The 21,161-nt window shown below is 40.5% G+C and overlaps 1 protein-coding gene across 3 annotated transcripts in view; it reads right to left on the reverse strand.

Moving 5' to 3' along the window:
* The window catches only part of LOC149787570 (uncharacterized), a 63,252-nt gene extending 42,312 nt beyond the window's left edge, over positions 1-20,940 (reverse strand). The window contains exon 1 of one of the 3 annotated variants that reach the window (XM_089973723.1): positions 20,919-20,940. The gene's annotated coding sequence lies outside the window, so the exon portion shown is untranslated. Of the gene's footprint in view, positions 1-18,750; positions 18,899-20,688; positions 20,819-20,918 lie in introns of those variants that run through there. The other 2 variants (XM_089973722.1, XM_089973720.1) reach the window with 2 other exon arrangements.
* Positions 20,941-21,161: the final 221 nt, after the last annotated feature.

The raw sequence follows: 21,161 nt of genomic DNA on the forward strand, positions 1-21,161 counted from the left end.
TATTACAGTTGTCTCTAATTACTTTTGGAATCTGAGTGTATCGTTGAGTGACATATATCACGTCAGTGTTTTTATGCCTGCCTCTGGAAAATATCCTAGCTGGGTTTTTTTGATTATCTAACATAACATCATCGTACACGACTAGATTGTTAACGTCGCCATCAATATCATCAATACCCGGTGCATCATTGATATCCGTAATAAACTCAATAACATTTTTTTTAGCGATCGCTGATGCATTCTCGTTGAAATCTTTCAACACCTCGTAGCATCGTTGATCATCCACGCTAGGAGCAACCAAATACAACTTATCCCACTTCATCCATCTCATTATTAAATTGAGTAACAATTGCGTCTTGCCGGATCCAGATGGTCCGATGATAATCATCCGGATCGAGTTTGGTAACGCTGCAACATGCTTAACTGGTTCTCTTGTTTTAGTCGCCGAAAAATCAATTATATTCATATCTCTATACATAAATTATGGATCTATATTGTGTGAAGTGTAGAGTACGTACTGGCACAAATGATATGACAACCGCTACAACAAGAAATAACAGATCGGCGCTTACTGGCAAGTGTGTACAATGCGGTACAAAGAAATTTAGATTTATTTCTATTAGACCCGGAGATGTTTTAAAAAAAAGCGAGGAGGTGACATCGCAGCCAAATTGGCAAAACTCCCCGGAACACCGTGGGCAAAGTATCCAGGAGAAAAACACCTCCCAGGATATAGCTACTGTGGCCCCGGAACACGATTAGATATCAGACTCGATGATCAAAATCAGCCCAAACCCGGTGAGTATCCAATAAACGCTATCGATAAGGCGTGTCATGCTCATGATGTTGCTTACAAAAGTAGCGATCTGCAACAGCGTCATATCGCGGATGTAAAATTAATTCACGCATTAAATGCTATTCCTGATAAATCCGTCAAAGAAAAATTGGCCTCATGGTTGGTAAAATCGGCTATGAAAGGTAAATTAATGATGGGTGCTGGTAATTAATAACAACATGGAATCCATCTATTATTCTCCGAGAGGATACTGGAAGGGGAAGGCCGCAATTGGTAAGCTTGCAAGCGCTGCAAAGGTAACAAAGACCACTGCGGCTAATTGGTTATCCAAACAGGCTATATGGCAAATCTATCTACCACCGCCTAAACAAATCAACTTCTCGCGCTTTGATGTCAGCGTACCTAATGAAGTTCATCAGGCTGATATATTATTTCTGCCGCATGACAACGGTTACAAATACGCGCTAACCGTAGTTGATGTTGCGAGTCGATACAAACAAGCGGAGCCGTTAAAAACAAAGTCGGCAACTGAAGTAGCCGCTGCGTTTGAAAGAATTTATCGAAGAGGCCCTCTGCGCTGGCCAAATCTATTACAAGTTGATCCCGGTAGTGAATTTCGCGGCGCTGTTTTATCAACGCTGAAACATCATAGCGTCGCGATACGACGAGGTCATACTGCGCTACATCGTGATCAGGCAATTGTTGAACGATTCAATCGGACTCTCGCTGAACGGTTATTTGGATATCAATACGCGAAGGAATTCATCCAAGAAAAACGATCTCGTGAATGGGTTAAAAGGTTGCCAGGCGTAATTGCAGCGTTAAATAACGAGATTACCCGAGCAATCAACATGAAGCCCAGCGACGCGATTAAATACGAGTATATACCCGGAAAATCAAAAATAAATAGCGTTTCCAAGCCGATTCTTGGCGATGTCACTGTTAGATATCTATATGAACCAGGAGAGCTTGAAGGCGGTAAAAAAAGAGCTACTGATCCTATTTGGAGTGTTACCACACATAACATATCAACGATAACACGATCAACTGGTAGACCACCGATCTACAGACTGGATTCAACTGCTCCTCAGCGCGGATTTACACGCGAGCAACTACAAGTGATACCTGACGATACTCAATTACCCCCGCGTGGTCTTAACTAGCGCCGTTGCGTCTATTGCACTCAAGACATGTCAACCTCACATTGTTTTTAACATGACCGAGACTGTTATCGATTCTGTCCACGGTAAATTGGCGAGCGTCTTTATCCGAATAACGCCAGCGCATTACACAATTACAACTCGCGCAGTGATTATTCTGTTTTTGTCGTAACGCAATTATTAATTCGGCATCAATATCAAAACGCCGCTGTTTTTTTTTATCCTGTTGGCGGTAACCCGAGAGTTTTCTATCAATGACGCTTGCATCGATAATGTCGTTGTCGTTGGTGACTCCGTCACTGGCTTCGTCAATAACAATTCTTCGAAGCTGATTTATTCTCCGTACTCGGGACACTGCAAGATAGACTAGATTTGACCATTCGATGCGATTATCAACCATCCAAACAATTGTGTCCGTGATGGTTAGTCCCTGCGAGGAATGTATTGTTGTTGCGTATCCTAGCGTCCACGGGGATTTATCAGCACGTAGCGCGTCCTCGACGACACCGATATCAACGAGCACGATATCATTCAGCACGAGAATTTGTTTTTTTGTCCCCGACGCTGTCGGGGCTGGAATTTCAACTTCAATGTTCTGCCGCCGTGTGTCCGCGGGTCTATAACATAACGGCACTGGACGCGTTGGAAACTTTTCCTTATGCAACGTAAACAACTTCCGCTGAAGTGTGTCTCTGACTATCTTTCTGCTCGCTACAATCAAATCGTTTGGTCTCCATGTTTCCCAGAATTCATTTAACGGCGTTTCCGGAATCACCTCGCGGATTATTTCACATTGAATTCTATCCGGCTGTAATCTGATTAATTTCTTAACCTCGCGCAGTTGTTCATCAAGTGCTCGGTAATCAGTATCGGTTTCTTCATAATAGTCCACAAAACCCCTTAACCAATCATGTGGACCCTCGCCGACAAATGGTGGTGGTTGGCCATGGTCGCCACACATGATCACCGCTGTATTCGCGCGCAGCAACCACTCAAGAAACATTTGTAAAGTATCTAACGAAACAGTACATATTTCGTCCCAGATGATAACCTCAGGAATAAATTTTTCACCCATTCGATCAGGAGTCCACTCACCGCCGCTGTATCGAAAAAAGCTGTGATAAGTAACGGCGTCAACATTTCGTTGTTTTATCTCTCGCGCTAGTCTATGGGTCGGTGTAAGCACGATTATACTTGCCCGCGTACGAAATAATTCAATTGCCCGAGTCGTCTTTCCTGACCCGCCACAGCCGCTTAAATAAACTGTTTTGTGTCTACAAATTGGATCAGAACACGATGGTGCATTAGACCATTCTGACAATTTATCACCGCGTAAGTAGTTGTTTTCAACGGTGACATCTGCTGACGGGGAATAATCGCGTCGTATTTCATTTTTAATTCTCCATGTACCCCAACTCTCGTCCGGACTAGTAAACTCGGCTACGTTTCCCTTATACGCTACGTCAACATAAAACGAATCAACGGCTACTCTAACCGCGGTATCGGGGAATCTATTTATCATCGAGAATAAATTAATAGCGGCGTAACCCAGCATAGACGCCCTCAAATGTGGATACGCCGGGCTGTCTCCATCGCTGTAGGTAACAACTGTACCCAACCTCGTTCCATTGGACAAGAAAGCTGTTTTGCAGTTCACGTATCTATTTTTTGCCACTGCGTCCTTGATTACGAAATCATATTCTGCGTCATCTATAATCAGCCGTGAGCAATATCGTTTGTAGTCGCAGTTTTTTCCACCTTGTGTGAACTTACCGATTATTCTTCTACCGAGATCTTTTGCCTCGCGGTTTCGTTGGTTAAATATCCTCCTGGACCATTCGATGATATATTCCTCGTCGGCATCAATGTTTTTTCTGGACTCGTCAATTATGCTATCTAGACGCTCCGGTTCTGGTAACCAGACTTCAGTCTGTGCCCGGTATGATATAATCGCGTCACTGACAATCAACGAAACTAGCATGCTACAATCAATCATATACCGTAGCAGCGCTATTGGCAGCCACTTCTTTTCAGCCATGTGTCTACCGATCCAAATATAGCAACAGCGATGGAGTCCTGCCGCGAATTCAAATGATACTATGCGAGCGAATCCGGTTAAATCAAAATCAGGCAGTGGTCCATTAATAGCAACACGAGTCATTTCATGACTGGGGTGTCCAAATCGTCTAAAGTACTCGGCGGCGGATCCATACCCGAGAAAACTCGCTGGATAACAGGCAACCATATCAACCGAGATCATAGCGTCGCGGTTGTATTCAGTGTTCCATAATCCACCGTGATAATACTCCAAACAACTGGATTGTACATCCGGCAGAAATTCCTTGCGCGTTGGTCTCCACGCATTTTTCCTTGCTGCAACATGAGCTACAACCGATGGAATCGTAAAACAATTTGTTAGCAGTTGTTCATCATGCTCCTCAAATTCTATGGCGGTTTTTTTCATCCTGTTGTGAAATGCTTCAGTGCGATATAATTCGCCATTTGGTCTTACAAACTGATCAAAGGTATCCACATCGTTTTCAGCGCTGCGAAGTAACCACACTGATACAGGGTCGTTTTTACACAAGTAGGCAATAGCATCAAATAGTTTCCTCTCCGCGAGAAAACCATCCCTGGAGAATTGTTCTCCTAAAAATTCTTCGGGTATATACTTTACTGTTCTATCCCGTGGAAATATTGTGATCGCGGGCGTCCATGCGTGTTCGTTATGATCAATAATTTTGATTGGGGCTCCCTTCGATTTATACTTCGATTCGTATAATACTTCACCGGTTATCGTTGTAACGGTTATTGGAAATCTCAACGACGTTTCTAATCTCGCTATGTCGCTGATGGTTGCTCCACGCTCTTTTACGGTTAGTTCCCACTGGTTGATTTTGCTACGTCGTAAATCAGTCAATTTGTTTCCTCGACATGCATTTGTAAAATGCTCTATTATTCGTTCTGCTACACAATTTATCCCCGTTGACTGTTTCATCGGTTTCAGTTTTCCGATATCAGGTTTCTTATTTAACGGGTATATTCCATAAACAACTGCTGTTTCAGGATACGCTCGTTCATAGTATGGTCTGTCAATTCCGGTTAACAACCCCGGCTTGGAGTCGCGGCTGACAGTGACTGTTTTCTTGTCGCTGAAAACTGGTTCAAATTTATCACGTATGATCCAATCGCCTGATTCCACCCGGACAATGAATTTTACTCTGAAGAAATACCTTTTACCGTCAAGTTGTGATATTATCATTGCTGAGCGGTTGTCGTTCATGGTAGCATCAACAACACCATCAATTCGAAATGTTGACCAACTATGAGATGCACCATCACGTTTGAATTCATTGATACAATCGCGTATTTTATTCAACAGGGTTTTATCGTTTATTAACGCTTTTGGTGTGTCCTTGAGGACTCTATCGAGATTGAACTTAATATTTTTCCGGGGCTTAATTGCTGCTAATCTCTCGAACTCATCCATATAATTAAAACAAGTATTTAAATGAAAGAATATAGTATAATGAATAAATGCAAATGGTTGATGATTGGGTCGACAACCCCGTGCAATAAATCATGTAGAGGTGAATTCTGCGGGTATCATTTACAAAGCGTTCGTAATGGTTCTCTTGGCCCCCTACCGTGCTTGGTTTGCCACGTCGGTGTAAGAGAAAAATCGCAGTTGTGTATCAATTGTGGCGGAAAGCGATACAGGGAACTAAAACGCTATTATGACAAGCGAATTAAAAACGCCGTCATTGACCCCACCGCCGACTTCGTCATCAAAACCCCCCAAGACTACGTTGAAAGATTCATAATTAAACCAAATAATAAATTAGACAAGTAGTATTATTATACAAATGGACCAAGAATTTCAGCCGCACCCCCTGCTCGTCAATTACGAGGCATCTCGCGACGGTATTGTTAGAAACCGCAGACTGAAGAAGCCGGTTGGATGGAAAAACAATCACGGGTATTTAATGTTTACTGCTGGAGGGAAAAAATATCTCTGTCACAGAATCATCTATGAATGTTTCCACGGATTGATCAAAGATAGTCTCGTTATTGATCACATTGATTCTAATTATCAAAATAACAGACTGTGTAATCTGCAAGCCATCTCTCAGAGTGAAAATAGTAAAAAAGGCCAAACTGGTAAATACTCAAAGAAAGCAAAACCCGTAAAGTCATTTGATACAACAACTCACGAGGAAAAAATATTTCAGTCGATGAATGAGGCAGGAAAATATTTTGACATTTGTATCGCCTCAATACAATTTGTTGCAGAACGAATATATCAAACAGCGATCTCAAAAAAGACGGGTCATAGAATTCGATTTTCATATATAACATCAAAGGGAGATAACTCGTTTTGTGATAGCGTCGCATGACAAGAGTTATGTCCCTTGAAGTCCAATTAATGTTGCGATTAATTAATCATTTTACGATGAAAACTAATGAACTACACGCTACTATCTAACAGCTGTATTCTTTTTTTTAATGTTTTATTCAAATATTTGGTTTCATTTAAATGCCGTGAAACACCATTAATAAGTATTTAAGGATTTAACGATTCAAGGGAATTCAAATTAACACACACCTTGTGACTGACGCCGCTGTATTAGTCACTTTATATACAAGATGACTCGTTATAAGCCTGGGGCTTTCGAAAGCCAATTCAACTAATCAAAACTAACCCACGCTCTTGACCCGGGCGTGTGGTTGTCTTTTGTTCACAATCATGCAACCGGGTTAATTTAATTGGGTTGCTTTTGATTGGTTGAATTGGCCGTAGAGTTCCGCCCCGCCGTTTTATGTTTGTGCTGTCTTGTGCCGTCCCATCATCCATCAATCATTTCATTGTAAATATATTCATCCATGTAGTGATGTCCCTAAGCATATCTTCTGGGAGGTCTACGATGACGTTTGTCACCCTAGGCCTCCCCTCCCGGAGATGTATGTTTAGGGTTCCAAGATGTGAATGTCCTTAATTAAGTATATGTGTATGCCTGTAATCTGCCACAACACTCGAGTGGAGATTTACGGCATTGTACCGTCCATGTATGCCTGTAATCTGCCACAACACTCGAGTGGAGATTTACGGCATTGTACTGTCCATGTATGCCTGTAATCTGCCACAACACTCGAGTGGAGATTTACGGCATTGTACTGTCCATACAAAAAACGGGGTCAAAAATGACCCCCAATAATTTTATTAAAATTTTTGATATTAGAAATAAGATGTTTTATAAGAATAATGAATATCGAAGACATCAATAATATATTAACTGAGATTTCAAAATTAAAAAATCAAGGAATTGAATTATCTGATGGTCTCGACAGTGAAAAAATATTATCCGATTATGAGATTATTAACGAACAGTCGAAACGGGGGCGTTTTACCCTGGCCCGCGAGTACTTTTTTATAAAACGATTACAACATACGATTAATGAGAACCTGTACCACAATGACGCAAATGCATTCATTGGACTATTCACTGCCGTTGAAATAATACGAAAAAAACTCGGACGTGTTTATGAACGACGCCGGGAGATTTCTAGTAAGATCAAAAACATTAGAAGGATTATAGACGAAAACTCCGTGGAGCCCCCGATGGTACACTCGGCGGAAAATTAGAAAATTGCGGATCAATTTACAATAATGGTAGGTGAATCACTTACTACTCGGCTAGCCAGAGAGCGGCTAGCAGCGCTTAAAAAGTTTATACCGTTACGAGACAGGGTGAGAGAGAAACTTCAAACGCGACAACAAATGCAAACCGATTTTACTGTTGGAAGCGAACAACTCTTTGCCCCGGTAACTAAAGCGACTAAGGATGTTACAGCGGCAACTGTACCCGTTCTTGGTGCGCTTGAAAAGATAGCGGCAGAGACAAAACAAACAAAAAGGTCTTTAGAAACACTCCCTGCAAAAATAGCGGCTGCTACAACACGGAGGCCACCACCACTCGCTATAACCGAACCACAAGAACCTTATGTTACAATGGCCGACGAGGAAGAATTAGGTGCTACTGCGAAAGAACCAGAAGAAGAAATACCCGAAGAAACACCCGAAGAAACATCGAAAGAAAAAAAGAAAGAGGGAAATATACCCCGTAATGTTCTTAAAAAGTCCGCAATAGATCAAATTAGAGACATCGACGACGATGAAGAATTAGTTAATTTTGTTGCTACAACATCAACTAAGAGCATTCGAGATGAGTATATCAATGAAGGTTACAAGAAAAAAATAACCTCGACGGAGAACTGGGCAAGAATAGTGTATTTAGCGAGTAAACATAGAGAAGCATTACCACATCGTGGTGATCCCGATTACGATAAATTCCTCGAGAAAGTTAAGAGTAGAACACCAAAAAAAGGAAAAGGATACCCTGTTGGTAAAGAATCCTACGGCGTTACCTGCCCTAATAGTGTTCTCAGTGATATATCACGGCTGGAAGTACTAATTGGAGGAAAACGAGCCGGAAATAACTCTACGGAAATAATCAATGAGGCCGCTGATATTTGCAAGCGGTTATTTGCAGGCGGTATTATGGACATTAATGCATATCGAACGCTCATAGACGAACTCGTGGATGATTAATTGGAAAACTGGTGTTTTTAATAAGGATGATCATACACTACAACCATGATAAACCAGTACTCGTCTACGTGGTAAACTCGCGATTGCCTGTTTACCGCGCGTACTATGGAGATGGTCTCGGTAGCACCATTGCGGGGTTATTTACAAGAATGGCTCCAAAAGTAGCGCCGTTAGCCAAACAATTAGGAATGAAGGCTATTGATGTTATTCGTGATAAGGGTATTAGTGCCAGTGGAGATGTTGCCGGAAGGGCGTTTTCAGCCGCGCGGGACAAACTAATGTCATTGGTGAAATTCAGGAGAAAAAAACAGAAACCACCGGTAATGCCATCAACGACAGTGATGCCTGCAAATGTCAGTAAAGTAATAAATAACGCCGTGGAAGAAAAATTAGAGTCGTTGGCGACGACTTCGCCATCCGCCGATGCGGCAACCAACGCGCTCATGAACGCGATAGCGGGGAGTGGTTTAAATTCAAAGAATTTACGACGAAAAAATCGCAATTGAAAACATCAACATGATAAATAATAGAATGTTTGCGCGTACCGCTGATCCCGCATTTGATATGGACGCCCCAGTACGCAGGGATGATTCTGTCCGTGATTATCAATATTATTCTTATTATGCAGCGCAACCTGACCTACGATCGCGAATTGAACTTCAAGTCCAAGATACCAGTAAATATTTTTTGCCGTGTGAAGCGTTTATCGAAATCGAGGGAGAACTCGTGACAAATGCCGCCGATAATGCACCATACGCAGATGACCATCGTGTTCGAGTTGGCTTCGTCAACAACGGTATCATGGCGTTATTTGAGAGCGCCAGATATCTTATTGACGGGCGAGAAATTGAATCAATAGAACGCGAGGTTGATGTTGCAACGACGATAATTGGGTTGGCGAGATACTCGGATGATTATACAAGATCGGCGGGCCCATCTATAATGTTCGCAAAGGACTCCACCGATAACGCTGATCATATTCAGTACATTAACGTGCTGGTGGAAAGAGATACTTCAGTTCCTAATCAAGCTGAAGCAGCCAACCCAGACCGCAGAACAAGACCGGGTGCTGAGTTCAATATCATAAAAAGTACTAACGATAATTTTAATCTAGGGTTTGCAACACGAATAGGAATGTTGCAAGGACCACGCCGAAAGTTTTCATGCGCGATTCCACTCCATCACATATTTGGATTCTGCAGAAATGTTAGAAAAGTTGTCTATGGGGCTAAGCATACAATCGCGCTGACGCGAAGGGGCGATGATAACAATGCAATATGGCATGCTGCTGGCGTCGCTGCCGGTAAAGTCATTTTAACTAAAATGGCATTGTGGATGCCGGTGCTGACTCCATCAGTTACCACGGAAGCACGATTGTTAGCATTTATGGAACAGGGAGGGAAATCGTTGTTGAGTTGGCTAGCGGTAACAACTGATGCTAAAGAGGATAACGTCGCCGATACGTTTACATGGCACCTAGCATCAAAACAGGGTGTTTCAGCCCCGCGTCATATATTCATAGCGCTACAGAATAGGGAACGATTGGGTAATCAAGAACGCAGCCATATGATATTTGATCGATTAGGAGTCATGGAGGTTTCGCTGAGAATAAACGGACAACAGGAACCATCCGAGGATATACAGCTTAATTACGGTGACAACCATGTCGCACGTGTGTATCATCGATTGCTGTCATATATGGGTCGTGATCAAAACGTCGACACTGGTTTGCAAATATCACAACTTGATTTTAAAAACCTGTATCCGATTTATTACTTTTCGTTGGAACATCTTGATTTAACGAGACAATCCGTCGTTGATATACACTTCCGAGCTCGTATAGCCCCAGCTGGTGTTAATTACAGAGCGGTCGCTGTCATTCTCAGCGATAAATCAATGCTGCTAGAAGGTGTTGGTGGACGAATGAGAATCGTTGATGCGCCAGTGGAAAACATGTAATTGAAAGCACAAAACGCGTTTACAATAAAATGTCGTATAGTGTCGTCAATGTAGAGTTGACTGATGGTCAAGTCAAGAAATTACGATCAAAGTCGGCTAAACAATGCGGGATCACAATAACGCTGAAGCCGTCACAGATGGCGGGTGGTAATCATAAGATATCGTTGACGGCGCGTCAAATAAAACATTTCAATGATGCGATGAAGAATAAAAAGGGTGTTCAAATAGATTTTTCAGCCGCAGCAATTAAAAACATGGAAAAGACCGGTGGGATATTTCCGCTGTTAGCTGCGATTCCGGCATTGATTGCCGCGGCCGCACCAGCAGTGGCTAAGGCGGCGGCGTTAGGAGCCGTTGGTACCGCGGCGGGGATGGCATTGAAGAAGGCAACCGGGAAAGGCTACAAAAAAAAACGACCCGTGGCCGGAAAGGGTCTAAGACTACCGGGAACCCCGTATTCATGGTACTCGGGAAAGGGTCTAAGACTACCGGGAACCGTTTATTAACGCAGGAGTCAATGACTCCCATGTCTAATTTTGATTTAATAGACGCCGCAAACGCGTTAGCGATAAAAAACTTCAGAGGTGTTTTTATGAGGGATCAATTACCGACAAAACCAAGGAATATTGAAACCGGTATAATTAACCTCGATGGGTCCTCCGGAGCGGGAACTCATTGGGTTGCATACGCGATTGATCCGCGTGCGATCGTCTATTTTGATTCATACGGGTTAGCTCCGCCGAAAGAGTTTATGCGGTATATCCGGGCGTGTTCAGCCCGGGCGTGTTCAGCCCGGGTTTTTTATTCCACGCTGCCAACACAGCAATTGAGTGACCCGCCGATATGTGGCCGTGAGGTATTGAACGTACTCGCGGCGATTTCATCATCGCGAAAACCACCTCATATGGTTGTAAACGAATATACTAGTGGGGTCGTAGAGGCCCGGCGGGTTAATTAGAAACGCTGGTTTTTTTTACAATAACGATGATTGATATCTGGGGACGACCGGTTTCGGCGCTGAAAAAGCCCACGGAAACGCCCGCCACCGATGACATAAAAAAAACTAATTGAGGATGAAATCGCTGATACGTTGAACTTAACCAGTGTTGACCCAGATGAAATAGTTGTATTTCAAGACCGCCAGGGTAAATTGAAATCCAGTAATGTGTCGCTGAATGACGTTTTAATACGACAGCGTGATGCCGCCGAGGGCACTATCGCGTTGTATACCGGCGACGGACGACTCAAACCGGGTGAATCCATCTTGACAATAAATGGAAAAATAAGTACACTTGGCGACAATTATATAACCATGTCAAATTCGTTAAAGGGTTTACGTGGTGAATTTAACTTTCATGGAGAACAGTTCAGGTCGATGATAACGCACGTCAGCGAAATGCGAGACATTGTCAATAGTTTTTTTCGGGGACCCCCGACGGCAGACGAACCAAATCTTGTAATAATAAAAAATGCTATTTCGGATCTTATGGAGATGTCGGCCAATTTACCCCCGTTGCGAAAAAATGTTAACAGGATCGATGACAACTTTGATAAATTCTTTGGTAAAAAAAATACCAAGCCGGATGAGATTACAATAACTATAAATGATATCACTGCGTATGGACAGGAAATAAAAACAATCAAAACTGATGTTGCAACAAACAAAAGGAGTGTAGACGCGCATGAACGGGAAATAGAAATAATCGGCGCTAATGTTGCAACGATCATAAATAATGTAGACTCGCATGGACGGAAAATAGAAACAATCAAAACTGATGTTACAACGATCATAAATAATATGGACGCGCATACACAAGAAATAGGAACAATCAAAACTGATATTGAAGCGAACAAAAAGGGTGTGGACGCGCATACACAGGAAATAGGAACAATCAAAACTGATGTCGAAGCGAACAAAAAAAATGTAGACGCGTATTGGCGGGGAATAGGATTAATCAAAACTGATGTTGCAGCGAACAAAAAAGGTATAGACGTGCATACATATGAAATAGGAACAATCAAACTTGATGTTGCAGCAAACAAAAAAAGTATGACCGAGAATACACGGGAAATAGAAACAATCAAAACTAATGTTGCAGCGAACAAGAATAATATAGACGCGCATTGGCAGGAAGTAGGAATAATCAGAACTGATGTTGAAGCGATTAAAGACGGGCTACCGAGAGTAGCAGAGCAATTTGAAAAAATAAAAATCCCTCATGAGAACATCATCAACACAGTATACACAATTCGGCATGGATCATTCGATTGGACTCCTACACAGAATACAGTAAATATCACCGCAACTGTTAAGGGCATTTATCGATTGACACTGATTTCAATGATGCAGTTTAATATATTATCGTCGAGTTCATCCGGGTTTAACAATACAATATCAACAATTATAGACAAGAACGCAACTGAAAAGTTTACAATTTATGCCGTTGATAGAAATCTAGCCGGGGCAAACATTACATGGTATGTGGAATTTGTAGCGAATCTAAGTAATTAAAAACACTAGTTCTTTTAAAATAAAAATGACCACCAAGGAAATTGAATCAGAGGTATCACCGACGTCACATCAATATCGATTCGATACCGCAAAAGAATTCTCCGCGAACTTGAAAACGCTTTCCGAACAATACCGTGCAAAAATAAAAAAATACCGCCGAAAAATAACCGCCATCGACGCGGTCGTGTACTCGGTGTCGGGTATAGTGGCCGGTACCGGTGTTATTTTATCCACGGTGACCACGATAGCCCCGATCGCTGTTCCAATCGCTGTCTCCGCGATGACAACAGTTGCTGGAGTCGCCAACGCAATCACTAGGAAGATATCATCGTGTTTTCAGAAAAAACTCAACGAGTATACAGTAAAACATCAAATAGTATCCGACGCGTACTCGAAATTATCCGGGTTGATCTCGTTGTCAATTGATAATTTGTTCGTATCCGATGTTGAATTCTCCACGATGGTCCAGTTGTATAGCTCCGCGATGTCAAAAATCGAGGATTTTCAACTGGAAGCCGGAACCACCTGGTTGTTGAAATTAGACACTAAAGACAACAAATAATAATAATGTCGCTGAACCCCGAAGGGTTTCAATTACTTCAGCGGATCGCGGAGAACACCACTCCGGTACAAACAAATATGATATCAATAACGTCAACGAAACCCGAATTCAGTGTGAACTTCCCGTCGCCGGTTCCAGTGAAGGAAATAGCGCTGGCAAAATTGCGAGTATATCACAGTTGGCCTAATATTCGAGCGGACGCATTTAACGGACAACAACCTAATAACTCGCTGGTTTTTGCACGGAAAAATAAACCCGATGGGACCCCAGACTGGGAGGAGGTTACAATACCAACTGGGTCATACCAAATAGAGCAAATCAATAAAGAATTTCAACGCAGAATAAAATCGATCACAGGAAAGGAATCAAAAATCGCTATTACGGTTCATGAACCGACGTTATCATCGACGATTGAAATAAGCACACCGGGGTATATGGTTGATATTTATAACAGTTCAATAAGAACCATACTAGGATGGCCTAAGAATCCACCCGCGGATTTGCACACAAATGTGCAATCGTATCATGAGATTAATCCCAGTTATCTGAATGATTTGTCTATTATAAGAAACACGTTATTACCCAGCGAGTTTATATTTCAAGACAGGAATACCATGCAATGGTTTTTTCCGTATAAGAAAACTCCTGAATTGTCAGCCAAGGTCACAGTTCGTTTAGATGATATCACTGGTGCGTTTGCCGAGATTAATCGTAATTACCAATCACAACTAGAACAGCTACGGAAAACAAAAGCACGAAAACACGTTGAGGTGTTAAATCAACTTATATCAGACATGGAATATATTAATGAGCGAATCGTTAAGACAATATCCGATAGCAGCGATGATAATAAACAAAAATTCCTAACCGGGTATAATATCACAGAAGCCGATTTACCCGATTTCAAGTTTCCAGGATACAACGCGCCAGAACTAAGAAAGTCTCTTAATGATTTTCTCAGTCCATCAACTTATATCCTCAGACACGATAACGGGGATGATGGTATGCATATTGCTCCATACAACGTAAATATCGCATCGGTGATAGCAATCAATCTAGTGTGTGATGTTATCGAAGGGAGTTACCAGGTAGATACCAATCAATCAAATCAAGCTCAACAGGGATATATCCTTTATTCATTTTCACCAACAGCCCCTCCGGGATTTTTAATCGTTGAGAATCCGATTAATCCGGTCTATATGCGATGCCATGATCGGTTTTTAACGAGAATTAATTTTAAACTCACCGATCAGTCAAATAACCTAATTGATCTACAGGAGGAGGAGTTAGTGATCACTCTGTTTGTAAGATCATTGTAAGCAGCAGGGGGGGCGATGACATCGACGCGGTCGTCGATGTGCTTACCGGACGCTGACGACGCTGGGGATCGGCGCGCAGAAGGTGTTAATTAAACCAAATGACGTCACCATCGTGTAGGATGGACCGACGTCGTTTTTTTTTTACCAGGCGCTGACGACACTAGATCGTTGAGTGCAGAAAGTAATAATTAAGCAAAATAACGATTGGACAAAATGTCCGATTCGCCCCCCCCCCCTGCTGCTCAAGACATAAGCTTCTGTGCACCTCTTCCACCATAAGTTTCGAGTTCTGCTTTGTACAGGCAGTGCACCGCATCGCCTCGGGCTGTGTGTGCTGTTGGCCTTTGCATCAGAGTACACCCTTCCTTTAACATGATCTCACGTCTGCCTTCAGCATAGCTTTTTTTTTCTTTCTCCATTACACGTTAGCCCTAGCACGATGATAGTTTCATAACCACATAAAAATATCCCTTTTTCTTGCTTTTGAATTTTACAGCAGAATCGCCTCAGGCAGTATATCCGCAATTAAGAAAAGCCTTTAGTGTTTCTGATAATTTATTTTCTGATGTATTGAACAATTAAATAACCGAAATATTTTTTACTTTTTGCAGATATAGTGTCCACGATGTCTGCTTATATTACATGACACCAATATTGAAAATTACTTTATTCCATCTTAATGGCATTTCCCATCTTATAGCATTCCATCTTAATGGCATTTCCCATCTTATAGTATTCCATCTTAATGGCATTTCCCATCTTATAGTATTCCATCTTAATGGCATTTCCTATTTTATAGTAATCCATCTTAATGGCATTTCCTATTTTATAGTATTCCATCTTAATGGCATTTCCCATCTTATAGTATCCCATCTTAATGGCATTTCCCATCTTATAGTATTCCATCTTAATGGCATTTCCCATTTTATAGTATTCCATCTTAATGGCATTTCCCATACTAAAATAAAATCAAGAATATATTAAACATGCGAACATGTATTTCCCTCTTTATTTCAACTACTCGAATATAACTGATGTAGTTTCTCTCAGTTGTACACATGCCGTCTTCTTTCTAGACTATTTAAACACAACTAAGGAGATATCAACTTTAATTTTAATAATATCCTCAATATTAATTAGATGTTGTTTAAACCAATGATTGTAACTAAACTAAGATTTGATTATCCATCCACGTGATCACCTGACGCATTAGACACAGATTCCAGAGTGTAGGAGAACCATCTACCGTATTTATTTTTAACATTTATACAAACTCAGTTGTTCTTAACCTATTTTGGCAAATCTAAGTATATACTTCCCCCTTGTGAACAATATCCATGTGTGTGATATATATTCGGATAATGTCACTAAGCGATTTTGTACTTTATATATATATATATATATATATATATATATATATATATATATATATATATATATATATATATATATATAATCAGCTGGGATATCGCGGAAGCATCTAAGTTACACAGCTGAATTTAAACCCCATTGGAGCCCTAGGTTAAGACGAAACCTAGGAACCACAAACGTAATCCAACCTGTAGGCATTGTGAACTCATTCTCCAGAGATTTAAAGGTACACCACATAACCACATACTCTCTAATCTAAAGTGGTGTCAACTCGTGTCACTGACGCAGTGATACTAGAACCAAGGTATCGGCTAGTGAGTGCAGGGGCGTCTTATTATTAAAGATACTACTTTTCTTATATGATGTTCTTTTCACCTTTAAACGAATCAATGTTACGTGGTCTTTGAAACAACTAACTTGGGTCAATAGTTTCAGAGCAGAATTTGTAGTAAAATATTCATTTCACAAAAAAATGTATTTTCTATCTGTAACTACATTAGTCTATAAAACATTTATAGAGCTTTGCTAATGATTCAGACCAGAGTCTATAGTACAATATTAACGCAGTAAATTAATGTCTTACTGCAGCCAAAAACAGTTGATTTAAACTAATTAAATATATCGCCGGTTAGTCCGATCAGAAGTCAAAACCTAAAGGGAATATACGATATTGTTTAGAAATCCAAGCAATGACAATGTATTTATTTTGCATTTCAGTCTAAGTGGTCTAGTAATTTTCAATGATTTTAGAAAATGCCCTCGTAGTTATGGTCCAGTGATTTTAAATTTTTATTTTCAATGTTCCCGATACGGGATTCAAAACGAAAATAAAATAAAATTGTCAACTATCAGAATGGATCGGATCAGGTCAAATGTTGGGAGAGGATTTCCAAAATTTCAAAAGGGCTCCGACTTTCCTTGGAAGGGCACCAAATCAAAAATATGTTTATTTACTCAGAGAGTGCAAATACACAATAAACGTACCGAAGAATAAAAAGATGGTCAAATTACAAGTGACAAATGACTGTACGTTTGTGTGTATGTACATTTTTATTCAGAGGAGAGGGGGCGCTTCTGAAACCCTGGAAACCTCCCCTTGATCCGGACCTGTTATTTCATATCAACACTATTTCCAGACATCATTTTCTGATGGTTTTGTCAAGTGCCCTTGAGCAATGCACCTTGAATGAACTCAGATTGTTAGGCATGATACCTGTGGCAAAATTAGCTTATAGCAGCTAATGTTAAATGTTGAAAATAAATGCCATTACGGATCACTGCTATCTCACCTCTGTCTGCGTGGGTTCGAGTCTCAGATTTGGCCAATGTTGGTATGTGGGAAAGCCTGCCAGTGGCTTCTCGAGGTCGGTGGTTCTTTCCCGGGGGGGGGGGTGTTCCCGGGTTGTTCCTCCACCATTAATACCGGCCGGCCACGTAAAGCCTATCGTATATATATATATATATATATATATATATATATATATATATATAAGAGCGTTCCGCGGGCTATTAGTCTGGCACATTTACCTTCGTTGCCACAATGAACCATTCAATTCAAACCATTTATGAGTGGATTAAAGCTATTAGTACCAGACTACTTTTACCATTTGTGGGTTGTTGTTGTTGCTTTGAGTTTAACGCAATATTTTAACACATGATAGGGTATACATGGCAAGTTGTCTCATCTACCCACACTGGCCGATCCCGAGACTCGAACTCACACAGCCACAGGTGAAATGGCAGTGACCATTCGGCAATCCGGGGCCCCGCCATTTGTATAGCCTATAGTACTTAATTACTGGTGATTATTATTTACGTCTTATATCTTCTGTGTAAACTCTTTGACTAACTAGTCTGCTCCTAACTATTTCATGGCCACATTCTTTGGAAATGTATGAGAAGAGGAGATAATGTCCGAACAATGAAATTTTACTGAAATAACTTTTTCAGCTAACGAAAAGAAACAACTAATTTAGCCAACAATTTACAGGTGCAACCACAATGAAAAAATTGGCACTATGGAGAGCAGTAAATTAGATTCCAGTCATAAAGACAGCTGAAAAGGAAACCCTAAACGATGACCCTGGGTAGATCCATGATTTTTGTAAGTGGGTACGAATTTAAATAAAGTTATTTTTTTCCTTCTTAAAAATGACCACAGTTTGTCTGCTTGTAACGTCGAAATGCCATGCTTCTTCTACAGGAACAAGTAGATTAAACTGACGCCTTCTCCCCTTCTATCTCCTGTAAATTTGTCCCATCTTCATTTATTTTTTGCACAAAGCATGTGTGTACTATACATGTAATTCATGTGTTTGCATGACAAGAAGAGGTATACATTTTATTCTGCTCAGTTTGAGACTTATAATACATTTGTGTAAAATTAAGCATGCATTGTATAGTGCGTTCAAATAATGTGCAAAGCATTTTAAGTAGATTCCTGTTTGCTACAGCAACTTACCTAATTAAAGCAACAACAGTGCTGTATCCCACAAATCGCGAAGGAACACTTAATTCTTCGAAAAAACAAGAAAAGCTGTCTCTGAAACAAACGTATAAGAAAGCGCAACACACCTTCCTTCTTCTGTTCCCTTTGATACTGTTAGCGAGATACACCTGTGTAACAGTGACCTACCGTGTTTCATGTCGATAAACGGGTTTTAGTTTGACGTAAATTTGTTAAGTTTTTCATAGTGTCAGGGGAGCATAGTGTTCAATCATCTATTGATCAAACACTGCAACGGTTAGTCTTTTGGGATACCCAAATGTCACTGTGGTATTGAAAGCCAGTCTGCTCTTGAAAAATAAGTCTTATTTTGCTGTAATAAGCGAAAGAAATTGATTAAACGCTATGGAGAGAACGAGGTGGAGTTTCAATAGGTAAATATTTGGATAGGTAATATGTTATGAAAAGATTTTGTTAGTACAACTCATTACAGCATTTCAGTAGTATGGGCTTTAATGTTTAATAATAGTTGAAGCACAAATGGATGTAATGTCTTGTCTTATAAATGGACACTTTGAATACTTAATCTGGACCTAAACATGAGAGAAAATGGTTTGCATACTGACATTTTGACCAAGCAGGTGTTATATCTAAATTCCAGTGACGCAGGCGGGCACACTTGATCTACGAAAATAAACTGACTGATGGAATGGAAAAAATAATCGACCATTAGATTTGTCCGACTATTACACACTTTCCATGGTAACCAGATAAGTTGTCTCTCATGTAAGACTTTTGCTGCAGTGTGAGCCACATAAACCTAAGTAGTGCACATATATACAAGTTTTTAGTGTGTGTGTGTGTGTGTGTGTGTGATTTGGATTGTTAACGTAGCTTTAACAATTTTTCAGTCATATCGCTACGATGTCTGCAGTGTGGCAGTTGATAGTGATGTCTAGCACTGGGGCATCATGCCGCAGACATGTAGCATGATGTTCCACCCAATCACATTATCCTGATACCAGGCCTACCAGTCCTAACACTAACCTCTTAATGCTGAGCGCCAAGCGAGGTAGCTGCTAGTACCATTTTTGTAAGTCTATGGTATGACTCGGCCGGGGATCGAACCCACGACCTCCCGCATAGTTTTTAGTTGAGTATGTTTATTATTAAATGCGATATACTTAAATAATGATGAACACTTTCTTTTCTAAAACCGTAAAACAGGACAAACTGGAGAATTTCCGACTAGAAATATTTAAAGAAAACTAAAATACATTTTTTAACCATATGTACCGTTTTCTAATTAATAAACTTTGTCACATTAGTACTGTGATATTTACGTTATACACATATCGAAAATTTCCTTTTGAGTAACACCTTAATATCACTGCACGAGGTCATAAACTACGTCATAACGTCTTGCACGGGAAAGGCGTAACGACCGAGGCATCGTAATGTTTTTCTAAGTCGTTTCACTACGCTGTTTTTCGTCATATGATAAATAAAATCTTACAGCTGTGCTCATTTTAAATTAAATGTTTACAACTTGTCGAATAATTTTAGTCTTTTATTCACAGAGACCCGCGAATTATAGAAATTATTTGACTCGTTTCATAAATTTCATTTGAGCACTCTTGTTGGATCCTCTTTCATCAACACATCTGAAGGTACACAAACGGCAATACAGGTATTGGCACAAAGTAAAGGAACCTCATATATAAAGCCATTCCATTAATTCATGCCCCATACAAACTAAGGACGAGTTAATTATACTTGTAACGTGGTGTATACTTAATATTTTGCACGGACAAAGAACATGGTGTTTAATTTCCTTTGGGACATAAAATATATTACGTGTGGCAGATCGTATTCTATGAAGTAGTCTTCTGAAAAGAAAAACATTTTGATCTGCGGAGACATATATATCATTTCTTAGCAGCAAGTATTTACCTGACCGAAATCCTCAAAAGTCATGTATTCCAAAACTTTGTACAGGTACAATTTTATAAATGATCAAGATCCTCGCTAACATTTTCCATCGGCTGACCCTTTCCAAATATCCAAGAGAAATCTCAGTACAAAACCGGTTTATTGTGTTACCCACTGATACAGAGGGGTAATTTTACGTTAATTTTTAAATTTTCACAGCGTGAGGGGGAATACGATGCATATTTACTCACCTAATCAATTGCTGATTAAACACTGCACCTGTGATAGCTTTCGGTTACCGGAGTCATCTTTGTATTTAAAACCGTCTGCTGTGTAAACTGAATTCCTATTTTGCTGTAATGAGAGGTATAAATTGGTTGAATTTCTATCGGGAAAGGGTGGTAAAATTTAATCGATGAGTCCCAAAATCGATAAAACTTGTTATGTATAACCCATTACGATCTTTCAACATAACGTTCCTTTACTGACGTACA

The sequence above is a fragment of the Sinohyriopsis cumingii genome, chromosome 11 (assembly GCF_028554795.1).
Source record: "Sinohyriopsis cumingii isolate HCF-2022 chromosome 11, ASM2855479v2, whole genome shotgun sequence".
NCBI lineage: Eukaryota > Metazoa > Mollusca > Bivalvia > Unionida > Unionidae > Sinohyriopsis > Sinohyriopsis cumingii.